Source organism: Arachis stenosperma, chromosome 2 (assembly GCF_014773155.1).
Source record: "Arachis stenosperma cultivar V10309 chromosome 2, arast.V10309.gnm1.PFL2, whole genome shotgun sequence".
Lineage (NCBI taxonomy): Eukaryota > Viridiplantae > Streptophyta > Magnoliopsida > Fabales > Fabaceae > Arachis > Arachis stenosperma.
Genome location: NC_080378.1, coordinates 18,577,389 through 18,589,912, shown reverse-complemented (window position 1 = coordinate 18,589,912; position 12,524 = coordinate 18,577,389). Strand labels below are relative to the sequence as shown.

Sequence of the window (12,524 nt, the reverse complement as noted above, 5' to 3'; positions counted from 1 at the left end):
AGAGAGGAGGGAGAGAAGGAGAGAGGGAGATAGGACGGAGAGAGAGGGAGAGAAAAAGGGAGAGAGGGGGAGAGGAAAAGAGAGAGAGAGGAAGAGGGATAGGGGAGAGAGAGAGAATGAGAGAAAGGGAGAGAGAGAGAGAGAGAGAGAGGAAGACAAAGAGAGGGGAGGGGAGAAAGAGGGGAAGGGGAGAGAGAGGGAAAAGGAAAATAGAGAGGAGGAAGAGAGAGAAAGGAGGGGGAGAAAGGGAGAGAAGAAGATAGAGAAAGAAAGAGAGAAAGGAGAGAGAAGGAGAGGAGAAGAGAGAGAAAAAAGAGAGAAAGGAGAGAGTGAGGGAAGAAGAGAGAGAGAGAGCAGAAGAGGAAAAGGAGAGAGACAGAAAGGAAGAGAGAGAGAGAGAGAGAGGGGGAGGAGGGAGGGAGGGAGAGAGAGAGGGAGGGAGGGAGAGAGAAAGGGAGAGTGAGAGGGGAGAGAGAGTGGGGAGAGAGAGGGGAGAGAGAAATGGAAAGAAAGAGGGAGAGTGTGAAAACTAGTTTTAGCCTATAAACAAGTTTAAACTGATTTTTTTAATTAAAACCAGTTTTATTTTTATGAACTGGTTTAAACTGGTGCACTGTATTATAAACTGGTTTAGAACCAGTTTCATATGTGACAAAGCAGTTTGGTTTAGTTTTTAAACCATTTAAAATGGTTTAGTGCAGTTTCAGTTCAGTTTATAGAAAAACTGAACCATGCACACCCTTAGTTTTCATTAGGGTTTGATATCATTCTTGCGCCTCTTCAGTTAATGTCTATGTTCCCAAGGACAGAGTCACTAACCAACACCAGGGATAAGGATTTGTTGAATTCCGTAGTGAAGAAGATGCTGACTATGTAAGTCACTACTACTACTATTATTGTTATTCAGTTGATTGTTATGCTTTGTTCTATTTCTCTATAGGTCATAGTTGTATCAGCTGCTTATTGAATTTCTTTTCCATTGCAGGCCATCAAGGTGCTTAATATGATTAAACTTTACGGCAAGCCAATTCGTGTAAATAAGGTCTGTGGTTTTTATTATTATGACTCTCTTTGTGCGTTGGTATTTAAGTATGAAACCTTGAGTGTATGTAGAATGTTAAGGTCAAGCATTTCAAATGCCAAAAAAAGATGCAAAATAGCTGTGAGAAAGTATAGGGAACAACTTGTAGTTGGCCAACATTAGCTGATCTTTCTTTTTTAATTCTAAAAGTTCTCATTCTGTGGAGGATTTGAGGTTTAGGTTTTATAATTTAGTGTTAAGGATTTAAAAACAGTTGGCAGATGTTGGCCAAAAAAAGTTGACTCCCTAGAGTTACTCAATAGCTGTAGGGAAATTTACAATGTTAAGTTCGATGAATGAATAGATGAAAACAGATACGGTCAGGACAAAGCTAGAGTTGTGCCTATTGAGGAGAAAATGATTATTAACCCATCGAAGGTGGTTTAGTTATGGGAGGAAATGACCAAGTAGATTATCTAGTGTGAGAAACATGAACCTGTTAGATGCTGATGTGGTTGATAAGGGTAGAGGAAGGTTAAATATAGAGGAAACCATTAGAAGTATCTTTTGTTCAATGATTTTGCTAAAATATATTCTTTGTGGGATGGCATTGTTTTATCCATACAGCCAACCCACCTTAACTTGTGCTAGTGGTATGAGATCTGATTGTTTTCCTTTTTAGACTTTAGAGGTGCCATTCCATGTATTGGTCCATGAAACCATCACATTTGTCTGGCAGAGATGAGTAGCGAATGTGTTTGGTTAGTGGATTGCCGTGATTCTTACAAAACTTTAAATGTTTACTTTTGGAATTAAGTGATTCGAATGTTAAACAGTAGAGTATGGAGGCAATAAAGGAAAAAATTATTGATCTAAAACTCAAGCCTACACTTCATTGAGACACAATGAATACTTGCTAGTGCATACAGTAGCACCCTCGCACCTTAAAAGCGCTCTGACATTCACAAGCACTATACACTTAAAGTTCGTTTTTTTTGTCGCACACTTCTCACTTCACTTTGCACATGCTAACTTGACATGATACACACTTCCCTCACAGCTGCTGACTTCACAGTTCACTCCTTATTGTTACATACCAGTTCTATGCAAAATATTAACCTAAATCATTTTCCCAAGTCATCTCTCGTTGCAAGATGTTAGTATGTCACTTTTTCCTGCGCATGGAATAAGTCCTTCGTATTTACATTAGTTTGTATGAACATTCGTGTTTTCCGTATATGCCCTGCTGTGTTTCTTCTATCTCATGTCAATGTCCTCACCATATGATTAGAGTATTGATTATTTATTTTATTATTTAAATTTTAAGGCAACCCAAGATAAGAGCTTGGATGTGGGGGCAAACCTTTTCATTGGCAACCTTGATCCTGTAAGTTACCAAGTTATGCAAGTGCTCAACAAGTTCACATATGTTGAACATTGAAATCTAACATAATTGTTCCTGATGTTACTACAGGATGTAGATGAGAAGCTCTTGTATGACACTTTCAGTGCATTTGGAGTTATTGTTACTAATCCAAAGGTTATTTTCTTCTAATATCTTTCATTACTTCTAGAAGCATCATGATTGTATAGCTTAATTAACGGCTTCTTGCAAGTAGCAGTTGCTAAGTACTTTTCATTTTCCCCTTATCTGCATTTCTCAGTAGAACAACCAGATATTATTGTTTTATCCTCTGATCACTGGTCCATTCATTTTTGAGCACTTAGCAGTTAGCTGTATACTCCTAAAATGTTTGTGGTCTTACTAAATGAATTTGATGCTGTTCCAATGTATCCTCCAAGAGAAAAGTTTTCTAATTAGTTTTCCGTTAAACGGGTTGGGTGGATCCATAAAGTGGAATTTTGGTTTAGCACTTTATTTGATTGGTTGAGTGTTTGATTTTATCTTGACAAAAAGGAACATGAAAGATGGAAAAAGATAAAATAACCCTAAAAAGATTTTAGAATTTGACAAAAACACCCAACATAAAAGCATGATATCACATTGAATAGAAAATACTGACCTGACTACCGAAAGTGTTGAGTGAGAGAACCCTAAATCCTAATTTTTCGAAATCACGTTCTTTACTTTTTTTTCCTTATTACCTTCCTTATCGAACAATCATGGAAGGTTTTTATCGTCACCATCACCATCCCCATCCTTTCTTTTACACCTTCACCATCACCAGCACCACCACCGCCGCCGTAGCAACAACAAGCACCTTCAACATCGCACCATGGATGAGCAACAGAATATGGAGCAAGCTTCCTAAGAGCCTCATCGATCGCATCCTCGCCTTCTTTCCTTTTCGTGTTTTTTTTTCCGAGCTTGTTCTATATACAAAAGATGGTATGCCCTTCTTTTCAAGAACTCTTTTCTCGAATTGTACCTTCAAGTCTCACCCAAACACCACTGATTCATCTTCTTCAACTACAAAATCCTCAAAAAAAAAAACTACATCTACAAGAACAACAACAACAACAATGGCGCCACTTCCACTTTCACTAACTACAACAATAAGGATTCACCGATCTCATGGAAGACCTTTTCTTGAAGGAGCAAGCAATTATAGATTCCATTGAGCAAGACAGTCTTGCAAATATACGGAAAGGATTTTGCATTGGAAGAAAAGGATGGAAGTCGTTAAAGCTCTCATGGTTGATGATGAATGAACGGTTATGAGAAAGGTTTTGGATTAGAAGAAAATGAGAAAACGCTATTGGAGCTCTCTGTCCCATCACCGAAACTTTTTCGATTGATATATTAATGTTTTTCATTCATCATGACGTCATGCTATTACGTTTGGGTATTTTTGTAAAATTTTAAAATCTTTCGAGAGTTATTTCGGTTCTTTCACTATTTTGTCTTCCACGTTTAACAATCTTTCGAGTACCATTTTAGTAGTTTATCTTTTTTTTTTCTCTCCAATTTAGGAGAATTAAGGAGAGAGAAAAAAACTCATACATTGTCATTCTTTTTAATCATAAAGCTATTAAACATCCAAACAAAAGAATATCATGTTCCTCATCATTTGTTTTTTTACCCTTCTTTTCTATTTCATTATGAGTTATCAGTAACTGAAATAATTTAAAATTAAACTTATATTGGATATCATATTTGAAATGATATTAGTATTATATATCATGTTATTTTAATAAAAAAATTAGTGAAATGTTACCTCCTGTGTACTATTAAATGAACATTGTAATGTTATTATTATAATATTGTTATTATAACGATGTAACAAAAATCTAATTAAAATATGCTCAAATAAATTAAATGTACTCAGTTATACTCTTGCATTTTATTATTCTATTTTTTGTTATTTTATTATCAATTTGATAGAAAAATAGATTCAAATCAATTTAACGTAGGTTTTTTCCTCAATTATTTACAAAATTTTAATTTTTCTCTCAATCTGAATACATAAAATTTTCAATTTTCACGTCCATAAAATTATTGATTTTGTAATTCTATATTTTTATTTTAGTTAAATTTTCACAATTTAATTAAAATTATTTGAAATAATATAAATATAAATTAAAATGAGACTAAATATTGAAGTGACAAATTTCACCTTAAATTTTAAATTAAGTTTTATGGTCAAATAAATATGTGAGATGGTATTTTATAAAATCTAAAATAAAATAAAATTAAAATAATGCATTAAAAATGCTCTAAGTAACTCTCTCCTTCAAGAACTTGGATAACTGGTTCTGAAAGTCGGATCAAACCGGTCGATTGAATCAATCCAGCCAAAAACTAGAAGGTTTTGTAGTTCAGTCCAGCAAAAAAAAACCAGTGTTGTTAAAACCGAACCGAACTGGCCGGTTCGACAGGAAAACTGGTGAACCTGATCCTAAATTGGCCCGGTCCGTTGATTGAACCGAACAAGTTTAACAACCGGTATGAACCGGTTAAACCCAGAGTGAATCGGTAAAAACTGGTCAAACTCGATAACACTGGTTCGACCGAACCGCTGAAAGTTAAAATTTTTCAAGATAGGTGGGGTGGGTTTCAAACCCCTATCCTCAAAGAAAATAGAGCAAGTCACAACCACGAGGCTATCACACTTCTAGTTAATATCTTTACAAATTATATATATATATATATATATATATATATATATATATATATATATATATATATCTTTTATCAAATAATTTATTTCTATTTAATTTATTTTAATTTTAGTTATAAACTCACTTATTTTTAAATTAATTATATTTTTATTTAACAATAACTATAAATTTACTTATTTTTTCTTTTCATAATCATATAATATCTATTAATATTATTTTTTAATAAATGCTTGTAATATATAATAGTATAATAGATATAAATTAATTAATAAATTACTAAAATTTGAAAATAATTATATAAAATATTTATGAATTATGATAGAGTAAAATTAACAAAATACTTATTATTCATGTTTCATATTATTTTAGAATAGCTAGATATTCTTAAAATTATAGTAAAAATATGTATTTTAAATTTTAATTTTAAATTTTTGACTATTTTTTATTTTTTATTTACATAGGATCGGGTTAACCGGTTCAACCAGTGACCCACCGGTTGAACCAATGACCCAGTAGTCTAGTAACTTGACCGGTTCGATTACTGGTTCGGTTCTGACAACTATGAAAAATACTATTATTTTAAAAATCGTTTGAAAATTGTTGAACCGGTCAGAAACCGGCCGGTCGAATCGAATTGGGACTCGGTCGGTTTTTATGAAAACGGCGTCGTTTTTGCGTTTTGTTTAAAATAGAAGAGCCCGGTTCTCGTCCTCAGTCACCTGAAGCCCTTTTCCCCCTTTCGAGCCCCATTCCTTAGTCTCATCTATACTCTCATTATTTCTCCCCAAAGCACAACCCTAGCCTCCATCGCGCCACTGTTGGTCTCACCGTCGCCGCCTGGTTCATCGCGGTTGTTCGCCAATCCTCCTATTTCGTTGTGCTCGAAGGCCCTTCCATTGCCCCAACGCCAGCGTCTCTAGGTCCTGCTTCGCTGTCGTTCCTCGGTCGTGTTCGTCGCCAGCTCGCCAGTGTTCGTCGCCACCTTCCCGTCGTCTGTGGCTCTCCCTCAAATCTTTGGTCACTACCCTCGCCGAAGGTAGTGCTCGGATGCTCCATCAGTGCTCGGTGCTTTTTCTTGGTTGATTGGCTTTGCTCACTGCTTGATAATAAATTTTAGGGAACAGGACAAATTAGTACCTGAGCTTTTAAATCGTGGACAAATTTGTCCCTCACGATCTAAAAATACAAAAACGCCCCTCACCATTCAAAACATGTGACAGATCGATCCTTCCATGCAAAATTCTCTCCCAGACGTAACGGAGAGGGGTGATGTGTTGCTGAGTTGGCGTGTGTTGGGCCTATGTGTCAACACGGTACCGTTGAGGAAGCTTGGTGTGGCCGTTTTGGAAAAATAGGTCCTTATGAGGTAAAACGACAATGTTTTGAGAACATTGGCTGTAGTACTTGAGTTTCAACATAATTCCAACGAAGCCCATATGAATCACACATAATTCCAAAGAAGCCCTAGCACACATGTATGATCTTTTCCCTCCAAAAAAGTGATTGATCTTCTTCCCTTCGTCGTTTTCGTATAACGTTGCACCGGTGAAGCTTCATTGGTGGAGTTTTGGTTGTCATCTGTACCGGTAAGTACCGTTATTATGACAATGAATGGGACTGTTACTTTTGAACGTTATCTGCTATGCATATCATGGGTTGGGGTTTAGGTGTAATGTAGTGTTGGGAGGGGCATGGAAGATGGTTGTGTGGGATTTAGGTGAAAGGTAGTTGTATATTTGCTAATGCTTAGTGCTAATCGTTGAGTCAAACAATGCTGCAGATGGTAGATATTTTTGTGGTTCCTGTTTTTCATCACGGTGGCTACGTTCAAAGGGCCCCGACTGGTGAATTAGTTTACCTGGATGGTAAGGTTGAGAGGTTCCCACCGATAGACCTGGATTTTGTAAATTTCGGTGACTTGATAACACTGTTCAAAGGACTAGATATTAATCATACAAGGAGGCATACTGGTATGATCCAAAGAGCAAGGATATAGAGTCAGGGTTGCATGTTCTGAGGGGAAATGCAGGCATCAACCAGATGCGCCAGACAAAGATGAGAAACAAAGATACTGATGAGTTCTACATATTTTTTGATCATCCTATTGATGACCCGGAGCCTGTAGATTGTGCTGGTAAGGAAAACGATGAGGTAGAGGAAGATGGTGTTCGTGTCGAGGTGGATGAATTGGATCCGTCATCGACGGAGAACGATAGTTACGAGAGCGCATAGGATGAGGCGTATGCACCTCCACCTCCCGATAACGAAAGTAACAGTGAGAGTGAGGAAGATGTTGTCAGTGGGTCTGTGTCTAGCAGAGGAAAAAGGAAACAAGTGCCTCATTCCTCTAAGAGAACCCCTCAGCCAAGTAAGCAACCCAAGAAGCAAGCTCGACGCGTGTCTCAGGGAACAAGCTCTGTTGCAAGAAAGAAAGGGCCTGCCCATGAGCCCAAGGCAGGTGGGCCTGGTGGACAGCCTAGTGGATCTAGGCCTAGATCTAGGCCTACAAAGGAGCCCAATATGGCCAGAGGACCAAGGCCAGCACTGGAAGACTACATGAGTGATGTAGACACGAATGGTGATGATATTGTATAGGAGTATGAATCTGAGGAGCTGCATACACCCGTTTCTTCTGAGGATGAGGGAAACAAACATCAGTGGCCTGAGTTCAATGACCAATATAGTTTCGGAGAGGGAAGATTTGAGCTTGGAACATGGTTTGCAACAATTGAGAGGTTCAAAGAGGTTGTAAAGGATACCTTCATTACTGAAGGTCGGGAGTTGGTTTGGATCAAGAATGACAGGGAAAGAGTTAGGGTTGGATGCAAGGACGAAGAGTGTGGTTGGATTGCGCACTTGTCATACAATCGGCAATTACAATGCTTGATGAGAGAACTTTTGCGTGGTCTAGAATTCAGAATAAATTTCCGTTGCAAGTATAGCTTCTAAACCAACAAAAGTCTTTTCATACAAACGTTTTGGTTGTCACAAGTAACAAAGCCCTAAATAAATTGATAATCGAAGTATTTAAACCTCGGGTCGTCTTCTCAAGGAATTGCAGGGAAGTATGTTCTTATTATTGGTTATGAGTTTGTAAATTGGGGTTTTGGAGTTTGGGCAATGGGCACAGGTATATTTAAATGACAAGTAAAATAAATTAACAATAATAAAATCTCTTGGCAAGGTATGAAGAACTGGAAGTCATATCCTGGTTATCCTTATCAATTGTGATGAGAATTGGATTTTTCTCCCACTTTGTTAACCTCTAACTATGAAGGTAAGTTAAGTGGATGAATTAATTTCGATTCCTCGAGTCCTAGTCTTTCCTTGGGAAAGGCTAGAGTTATTGGAACTCGAATTAATTCTTGAAGAATTCTAATTTTCAATCAACAATGAGTTTGATAACTCAAGAGTCACCAATTATTTAACCAAGGCCGAAAGGAAAAATATCTAAATTAAATTAAAAGCATTCATGTAAACAAAGCAATCAAACTACGTCTAAATATAAATTCAAGTCATAACATGGAAAGGTTCATAAGCCAATTGGGCAACATAAATCAAATACAAATAAAAGTATTGGAGTAAATAAAAGTAGAAAAATATTGAAGGAATATAGAACCTGGAATGAAGATGAATTGAATTAAACTAATAGAAATCCTAAAATCCTAAATCCTAAGAGAGAGGAGAGAACCTCTCTCTTTAAAAACTACATCTAATCCTAAAATTGTGAATATGAGAGCATGGATATGAATGGATGCATTCTCCCACTTTATAGCCTCTAATCTGTGTGTTTTGGGCTAAAAGCTGGGTCAAAGTTACGTTCAGATCACGGGCAAGTGACGCAGAGGCGTCGTCCACGCGGCCGTGCGGATTGTGTTTCTTCCAGGTCACGCGTTCACGTCACCTGGTGTCGGGGCAGCTATGGCAAATTATATATCAAATCGAGGCCCCAGACGTTAGCTTTCCAACGCAACTGGAACCGCATCGTTTGGACCTCTGTAGCTAAAGTTATAGCCGTTTGAGTGCGAAGAGGTCAGGCTGGACAGCTTAGCAGTTTCTCCAACTTCTTGTATTCCTTCCACTTTTGCATGCTTCCTTTCCATCCTCTGAGCAATTCCTGCCCTGTAATCTCTGAAATCACTTAACACACATATCAAGGCATCTAATGGTAATAAGAGAGGATTAATAATAAGCAAATATAAGATCAAAGAAGCATGTTTTCAATCATAGCACAAAATCAGGAAGGAAAATATAAAACATGCAATTAGTATGAATAAGTGGGTAAAGAATTGATAAAAACCACTCAATTGAGCACAAGATAAACCATAAAATAGTGGTTTATCAATGCTTTCAAGTCAAGACTTATAGAAACGAGCACACTTGTGCAAGGGACCTTGGAAGCAACGCTGCTTATCAACACTGGATCAATAAAAAGGTGGAGAAGAGGATGGCAACGCACCCGCATATGACAACTCATGAAGCTATTGATTTTCTAAGAGAGGAATTTGACCTTATTGCACACCCAAAGATGGTGTATAGAGCTGTGAAGGAGGCAAGGGAAAGGATGATGGGTAACGAAAGGCAACAGTACGAAAATTGAGAGATTACTTATTAGAGATACATAGAAGTAACCCTGGGTCTTCCGCATTGCTAGACCTGATTCCTCAGCCTCAAGCACCCCCTATGTTTGACAAGTTGTATGTTTGTTTTGAGGCCTACAAACGGGGATTCAAGAGTGGCTGCAGACCATTGATCCACCTAGATGGAGCATTTCTTAAAACATACCATGGGGGACAACTACTTTCTGCTATTGCACAGGATGCTAACAACCATTTTTATGTGGTTGCATACGCAGTTGCAAGATCCAAAAATAAAGAATCACAGAAGTGGTTCCTAACATTATTACAGGAGGATATTGGTGATGTTCGCAACCACAGTTGAAATTTTATGTCAGATCAACAGAAGGTTAGTTCCCTTTTTGTCATTCCCGGTTTCTTTTCTGAGTCATTTACTGGATTATATATTTTTCTAAACATGGCTTGCTGCCTTCATTGTTGTTAGGGACTGCTACCTGCATTGAAAGAGGTAATGCCTAGTGCACATATCAGAAACTGTGTGATGCATATGTGGAAGAATTTCATAATCCGATTCAAGGATCTGTACATAAGAGAAATAGTGTGGGACTGTGCAAGATGCACCACCATCTTTGAATTCAAGACAACCATGGAAAGACTGAAAGAAGTGAACAAGGATGCTTGGGCCTACCTTATGAAATTTGAACCTGCTACCTGGGTTAGAGCATACTTTAGCCATGGTCCCAAGGTCGACAACCTAACAAACAACATGTGCAAGTCGTTTAACACAAAGGTGGTGAAGTATAGATGCAAGCTCATACTTACAATGTGCGAGGAATTACGGTGCTATGTGATGCGGGCGAATGGTTCAACACAAGAAACTTCTGGGAACTCATGAAGGGAAACTGGTGCCAGTGCAAGAGAAAAGGCTACAGAGGCTTATCAAACCAAGCAACAAATGGACAGCGGAGTGGATTGGTGATAACGAGTGCAAACGGTTTGAAGTCACTTACAAGCAGTGACGGACCCAGAAAATTTTAAGAGAGGGGGCAAAAATATATATACTAAAATAAATTTTGTTAAATATTATTAATTATATAGAGATATAAAAATTAAAGAGTTAGTGAACACTTTCATTCTTAAAATACTATTCATTATATATAATTTATAAAAAAATATTTTTTATTTCTAAAACTTGAACTTAAAATATTTTAATTAAATTATAAATACCTTATTATCCTAACTAATTTTTTATACACATTTAATAATAAAAGACTGAATTAATTGGTACATTAGCGCCTAATGATACACTAATATTTATAATTTGAAACTAGAATTATATATAAATACTAAAATAATTAAATCTGTATGCGAAAAGTATGTTTATATAAAATAACAGAAACATAATTCACAATTTTTTCTTTCTTTTTTTTAAAAATAATTAAATTTGTTATATATTTTTTAATTTAATTTTGATATAATGTTACATGAAAAATTTTATACATCTATTTAATTATGTATTGTAATTAAAATATTTTTCTATTACTATTTCTAAAAATAAAAAATATATTCTAAATTAGTAAATTAATAAATTTATTTTAAAATTTTATACGCAACATAGGTACAAATAATAGAACAAAAGATAAAAAATAAGTAATAAAAATGAGTAAATCGAAAATAAAATAAAATATATAAAGTCACAAAGAAAATAAAATATTAGATTAATACCTAAACTACAATTGTTTGAATTAAAATTTGCAATTGAAAATATCAAAAAGAGAAACAATGAAATTGAAAGATACATAGAGTCATGGAGAACTAAATAAAAAACATAAAATATTTAAAATTTATTTTTTGATGAAGAGAAGATAACCACTAGACAAGGAATAAAAAAAATTTGAAAATATAAAAATAAAAAGAGGGTTTAAGGGAATAAAAGAGTGACGACACAAGAAATAAATTTGATTAGGTTAAATAATAATCAAAATAATAGAGAAATTAAAAAACTGAATTTCAAACTTTAGCTAATTCAGTTTAATTTATTTATAGTGGGGTCATTTAAAATTTGAAGTGGGGGCATATTATATATAACTATATTTTTTAAAAAAATATAAAACACTGTGGGGGCAAGTGCCCCCTCTTCTTTTCTACTGGGTCCGTCCCTGCTTACAAGGGATCCAAAGTTGATGTGGATCTGATCAAACACAGCTGCTCGTGTAACAAATGGCAACTCACTGGTCAGTCAGGTTCATGGATTTCAATTTTAACATGGTGTGCATTTTCTTAATTTAAGCATGTTGTGAATCATAGTTGCTGTGAATTTCAATTTTAATCATAGCTGATGTTAACCATGCTGTGAGATTAACCATGCTGTGAATTTCTATTATAATCATTATGTGATTTTTTTTAGATTAACCATGCTGTCAATTTGGACATGCTTTGTGTGAATCTGATTAACATGCTGTGAATCTGCTGGTATTAACCATGTTGTGAATTTCGAGATATTAGCCATGCTGTGAATTTTTATTAATTCTTCATATTTTAATCATGTTTATGCCATTCTGTTTTTGTGAAACTGTTGTCCTGCCGTGAAGGGATGCCATGCATTCATGCTATAGCAGCAATAAAAAAAGGGCATGATAATTCTGATGATTATGTCCATCCATAGCTATGTATGGAGTCCATTAGAAAGACATACGAGTACTTCATCCAGCCAGTAACTAGTGAGGAATACTGGACAAGTTCTGAGTTTACCAAGCTTGCTCCACCTGTGTTAAAAAGGCCAATTGGACGTCCCAAGGTGCATAACAGACAGAAAGATCCAGCTGAGGCTGTTATTGATGGTG

The 12,524-nt window shown here is 36.0% G+C and overlaps 1 long non-coding RNA gene across 1 annotated transcript; it reads left to right on the top strand.

The window, feature by feature from the left end:
• The first annotated feature begins 751 nt into the window (after positions 1-751).
• Positions 752-2,914, top strand: LOC130961940 (uncharacterized). The gene is made up of 3 exons (XR_009079668.1): positions 752-873; positions 986-1,042; positions 2,496-2,914. It is a non-coding gene; the product is annotated as an uncharacterized LOC130961940 (long non-coding RNA).
• Positions 2,915-12,524: the final 9,610 nt, after the last annotated feature.